Raw genomic sequence first — 6279 nt, 5'->3', positions numbered from 1 at the left:
ACTCTACGACGGCATCATATGCGCTCTGTACCCTTTCCCAGAACACATCGATATTTTTGACTTTTATTTTTAGGGATGCCTCGGTGTTATCTTCGATCTGGGTTGTGCCGAACCGAGCGCAGTAATCAGTAAAGAGATCCGTTTCGGATATAAATTTATTTTCGACCGCGGTAGCCATTCTAAAAAGGGACTTGCTTAATTTTATTTTAGCTATTTTGGGAATTTTTTGGGGCGGGGTAGTCTGGGACCAGTTGGGCAGATTTTACTGCTGGGTAATTTAAACTATGAAACTATGCTGGGTATCGCAAATAATAATACAGATGTGGGGATATGTATTTAAATTATACCGCAAGGGACACAAGTATTAAAGTGCAATGAGCTAACTTGTGCAAGTGTGAGTGCGATTTGCCGGTTTGTAATGCACCGCTTTTACGTACGTGTATATATGGTGGTGGGAATATACATATATTTTTTATGGCGGGAAAAATATATTTTTGGCGGGAAAATTTTATGTGGTCGGGATCCACCAAAATTTACGGGAGGGATATATTTTAATATGTATATGTATATTATTGTACAAGGGGCTGGTTTCGTCTATGGCGACGAAGGACCACTAGCTACCCTGGGATGGATGATACGACTCATCTGTTTGCCAGGTACTCCTGCTGTGAATGCGGCGATGGTGATAAGGTGGTGGTGATGGCGGGCTCGACGACAACTGGTTCTGCGTTGATCTCTTGTGGAGGAGTGTGGGCGTCCAATCAATTGCTTCCTCCTTGCCGTAATAACATTGAAACCTCAGACTTTAGCTGTCAGACCAGGGTCCTCAGCTTTTAATTATCCCGATTTCAATTTCCGGGTGTTGTTTGCACTCCGACGAATAATGAGGACGTTTGTCAGCTAATGTGCAATTAGTTTCGAACTCACCAATAACTGGAGATATCTACACAATCTATTTTAATTGCGGCAGTCAAACCTCAATCCCCGTTTTCACGCGTTGATAAATTTATAGTGGAGCGATGCAAACTCAGGTTGCGAATAAGGCAATAACGAGAATATTGATTGATTTGATTTCGTATATTTCACAAAATAACTTTTATCATACAATTGATATTTATGCACAAATTAGTGGCAGGATTCTCACGAGAAAATTAATTACAAAGTATACAACCTTTTGATTTTGCACAACCACTTTTCTGTACAATAAGCTCGTCGCTTATAAGAAATTTATTGACGCAATCTTAGCTCATGCAAACTTTAATAAAAACACTCTTAGTTTATGCAAAGTTTAGTGAAAGTAATCGTTGAATTTGCACAACGTTATAATAATAATAATGAAAATGAAAAGTTACTTGTAGAGCCCAAAAAGAACAACAAATTTGCTAGGTTTTGATAATAATAAAAATTTACATGACCAAAAGGTGGTTGTTTTCTGACAGATGGCGATCATGCCACATCGCCATCCTGTACTTGCGGCGAATTCGGATTGGTGGATTTTGCGCGGTGGAGGCTGCCACACGGCCATGAGGATTCCCAATAGGGAATTTAACGTTAAGTTATACTAGGATATAATTCAAGGTAATATATAATTCAGTATTTATACAATACAGTTCCATGTAATAATAATATATAATACAATATGGGTTAGTTATAAATTCATGGGTAACCATAAGTACAATGGGGAAATGGTACGTGTGACAGCCTATGCCGCGCAAACACCTGTCCTTTTCGTTCGGTCCTGTCTTCTCCCTTCGTTTCCTTCCCTGTAATTCCTCTCCTTTCATTTTCGTATTATGAAAAGGTCGGCTCAAAAACTTATTTAAATCGCATGGATAAGCTATTATTAAAATATTAAACTGCATGGATGAAAGTTAAGGAAAAATTATCTTAATTAATTGTTTTAAAATCCTCGCCTCGCCTTTCATTTCCTTTCTTTTCCCTTTCCTTTCCTTTGCTTTGCTTTCCTTTCCTTTCCTTTCCCTTCCTTTCCTTTCCCTTCCCTTCCTTTTCTTTCCTTCTTTCCCTTCCTTTCTTTCTTTTCATTTCCTCTCTTATCCTTTCCTACCCTTTCTTTTCTCCTCCTTTCCTATCCTCTTTTCTCCTATCCTTTCCTTTTTTTCGTTTCCTTTCCTTTTCTTTCATTTCCTGCCCTTTGTTCGCTATCCGGTCTGTCTTCTCCCTTCCTTTCCACCCTATAATTTCCTCTCCTTTTATTTCCTTTCCTCTTCTTTCCTTTCCTTTCAGTTCCTTTGCTCTCCTTTGCTTCCCTTTCTTTTCTTTTAAAATTTCACCAAAAAATTATACTAAATAATATAGGAAATCGCACTGCGTGGTACTGTATGGTACTTACCTTTGCAATAATATTGATAAAAAATTATTAATGAAAAAAAGCTCACTTTTGTTTTAATTTTAAATAAAATAAAATATATTATCAGCACAGCTTAGACGACTTACGTACAAATTTTAATGAGAAAATTCGTGAAAACTACCTGTTCTTTCTAAAATAACTCCTTTGAGGCTGCCATAAAAAAACATTAAAAAAATACTCATTTAATTTGTCTTTACGATCAGCATACAAATTAGCATAAAAAATATATTGAAATCTCCTTAGTGCACAAATATTAGCATATATGTGCATGCAAAAATACTAAAAAATAAAACTTTTGTTTAAGAATTTTAAGGAAATGTTCAATATTTTTAACGAAAGAGTATTTTGCAAGAGACGTATGCATTCTTAACCATTTATGTTGCATTAACTTGGAAACATCGCAGAAGTATGTATGTACATACATATGATATGAAAATACATACATACATCCATACATATAAATGTACTCCCGAAGTTCAATAACGAAGCGAATGCTATATATGTACGTATGCATGTGTGGCATCAAGCCTCACTCAAAAGCAATTAGCGCGGACAGTTCACAGCGAACAAACACACATACGCATTTTTTGATAAAAATGTTTCTTTTGTTTAAACAATTTTGCTGATATAAGAAAGGAATCAAGTATTTTTTTTGATGCAGATCGAAGGTAAATAGTTCAAAGTTTTACTGAAAAGTAGAATTTTTTAAATCCATCCATCCATTTATGAGTTATAGCAGTGTAAACAAAAAAATTTATGCTTTATTACCACATTTTTTGCCACGCCCCTATAATATATATCTTCAAATGATATTAACTGTACCATCTCACGTAGCTAAGCTTTCAAATGCAAAAGACCGTTTAAAAATCGGAGCATTCTGTGTGAAGTTATGTGCATACATGGCATTTAGCGACTTTATTTTATAAGATTTACTAGCAGACCCGGCAGACATTGTTCTGCCCTAAATTTGGTCTATCTGCATAAATTTTAACCTTTTTCCGTCTTACTCTGTTCTCCCCCTCTTCACTTCTTCTTAATCCTTTTACTCACTCCTCCCTCCGTTTTTTCGCATCATCTATTTCTATCTGCGTTTCACTGTATCTCTTTCTCAGTCTCCTTCTCCTTCCCTCTTCTCTCTTATCTCAAATTTCTCTCATTCTTCTTCATAATTTATTGCCAGTCCAAGAGGGTGGTATCTATTTTGTTCCAGTCGCATTCCGAGTCCCAGTCCCACTCCCAGTCTCAGTCCCAGTCCGTCTCTGGTCTACTTTCCGGAAAATAGATCGTAAATACTAACATAGGTAAATTTATATACCAAATTTCAGGCAAATCGAATAGTACGTATGTAAATAGGTATGTGGGTATTATTAATTCATGTCTTTATTTCGGCTTCGCATGCATATTTATCAGTATTGCCAGGTTGATGCGACTAAATCGAATATCACAATGAAAATAACTTTAAAGCACTCAGCAACAGCTTTCGTTTGATATCCATATTAGACACACATTCTAGGGGTATCCAGGTCCGCATTTTGGTCTATATATCGACGCAATAGTCACCAGTAGGTATGAAAACTACCCCTGTACAGCACACATCAACAGCTTCAATTTGATACCCATAATGTAAAAACACATCCCAGTGTTACCCTGATCCACGTTTTGGCATATATCTCGAGACGCTAGTCACAAATAGGTATGAAACTTACCCTGTATTAAAGCACTCATCAACAGCTTTCATTTGTTATCCATATTGTATAAACACTTTCTTGGGGTATCCGGGTCCACGTTTTGGCCTATATATCGAGACAATAGTCACCAGTAGGTATGAAAACTACCCCGTACTAAAGCACACATCAGCAGCTTCAATTGGATACCCATAATGTAAAAACACATCCTAGTGTTACCCTGATCCACGTTTTGGCATATATCTCGAGACGCTAGTCACAAATAGGTATGAAACTTACCCTGTAATAATGCACTCATCAACAGCTTTCATTTGATATCCTTATTGTATAAACACTTTCTTGGGGTATCCGGGTCCACGTTTTGTGGCCTATATAGCGAGACAATAGTCACCAGTAGGTATGAAAACTACCCCGTACTAAAGCACACATCAGCAGCTTCAATTGGATACCCATAATGTAAAAACACATCCTAGTGTTACCCTGATCCACGTTTTGGCATATATCTCGAGACGCTAGTCACAAATAGGTATGAAACTTACCCTGTAATAAAGCAATCATCAACAGCTTTCATTTGATATCCATATTGTATAAACACTTTCTTGGGGTATCCGGGTTCACGTTTTGTGGCCTATATAGCGAGACGCTAGTCACAAATAGGTATGAAACTTACCCTGTACTAAAGCACACATCAGCAGCTTCAATTGGATACCCATAATGTAAAAACACATCCTAGTGTTACCCTGATCCACGTTTTGGCATATATCTCGAGACGCTAGTCACAAATAGGTATGAAACTTACCCTGTAATAATGCACTCATCAACAGCTTTCATTTGATATCCTTATTGTATAAACACTTTCTTGGGGTATCCGGGTCCACGTTTTGTCATAAAACAATACGCACTCCCCAGGTAGGTGGGTAGTGGGTATGCACATACATATGTACTAGAGGTTTACGCCGGTCACTTAATCGGCGGGGGCGGCGTGGGCTCTATTATCTATCTATCTATTTTTCTATTTAAAAAAATAATATTTAGAAAAGGTTTTGTTTATATGTATTTAAGGAAATCAACGTGTTGGACCTTTCGGAACGATCCGGGGTTTTTGCATCAAAATCCCGCAGACCGTTCAAAAATTTTCAGGAGTAGCTCCTTGCGAAGGGATTGTCCCTCGTTCGCTTGCTCCAGGGAAGCTTCGAACCTAACCCCGGTCTTTGGAATTGGTAATGCTACGTCTGCTGAAAAGATATAGAGATACATAAAATAGTCACACTTTTGCTTGCATATCTCGTGCAAAGCGTAGTTTCACCTAGGGTTAACTCCTAATAATCGTCGCGAACACAATTTCTTTAAAGGCGACTTAGGGTTGCTATTAATGGTCTATTAATACTCATGACTCTCGTGGCACAGGGCGCCTCCAGCTTTTTCGGCTGTTTTTAAGAGCTACAATTCCCGATGTGCGAATAGTAGAAATTCCTACCACCAGTCGCTACCACGCCTCCTGAGCCTCGCACCATATGACAGTACAGAAGCTATAGGAATGCGAATTCGAACTCATACCTTCGTCGACGTCACTTTACTAGAAGCTCTAGGTGTAGCTCCGAAGACTTTCCAACGGATGCTTTTGTCGCGCTATGCTGCCGAGCTACACAAGAGAAACACCTTTAAACGTTAGGGAGTGACTATTCGGCCAAGGATGCCGCCCTCGAAATCATAAGCAGTCTAAGTGGATGTCATTGCGTCATGGGTGAAAATCGTATAATCCTCGGCGCATCTACATAATTAAAATCTTACAAGGACCCTCGATAAAAATTTTAAAATGTAGACCAAAGATTGCGAACGTTTGTGTTCACAACATTGATTTCAATAGTCTTCGTTAAATCAAATTTAGAATGAAAGTCGACAGATTTTAAGTTGAAAGTTGTTAACTACTGTTTTCCGGCCTTACGATATAGGAGCTCATTATGGATGACCGCATAGCTTCAGTTTTCAGACAAGTTCGAATGTCCACTACGTTAGGGTAGTATCACACGCGGTCATTAGTTCCACTCTCTTGGGAAAGCTTTTGGTTCACCACTTTGAGTGTTCTTGCGAAGGACAAAGCCTCACCTGGTAGACATATGTGCTTACGTATTCAAATTTTTAAAAGGAGCCGTAACGTGTAGGTGATATTTAAACTTGGTTGATAGGCTATAATCAATGTGATTCACTCCAAGGGACTAGTTTTGG

Source organism: Eurosta solidaginis, chromosome 2, assembly GCF_040869045.1.
Source record: "Eurosta solidaginis isolate ZX-2024a chromosome 2, ASM4086904v1, whole genome shotgun sequence".
NCBI classification, from domain to species: Eukaryota; Metazoa; Arthropoda; class Insecta; order Diptera; family Tephritidae; genus Eurosta; species Eurosta solidaginis.
Note: the sequence above shows the minus strand (reverse complement) of the source record.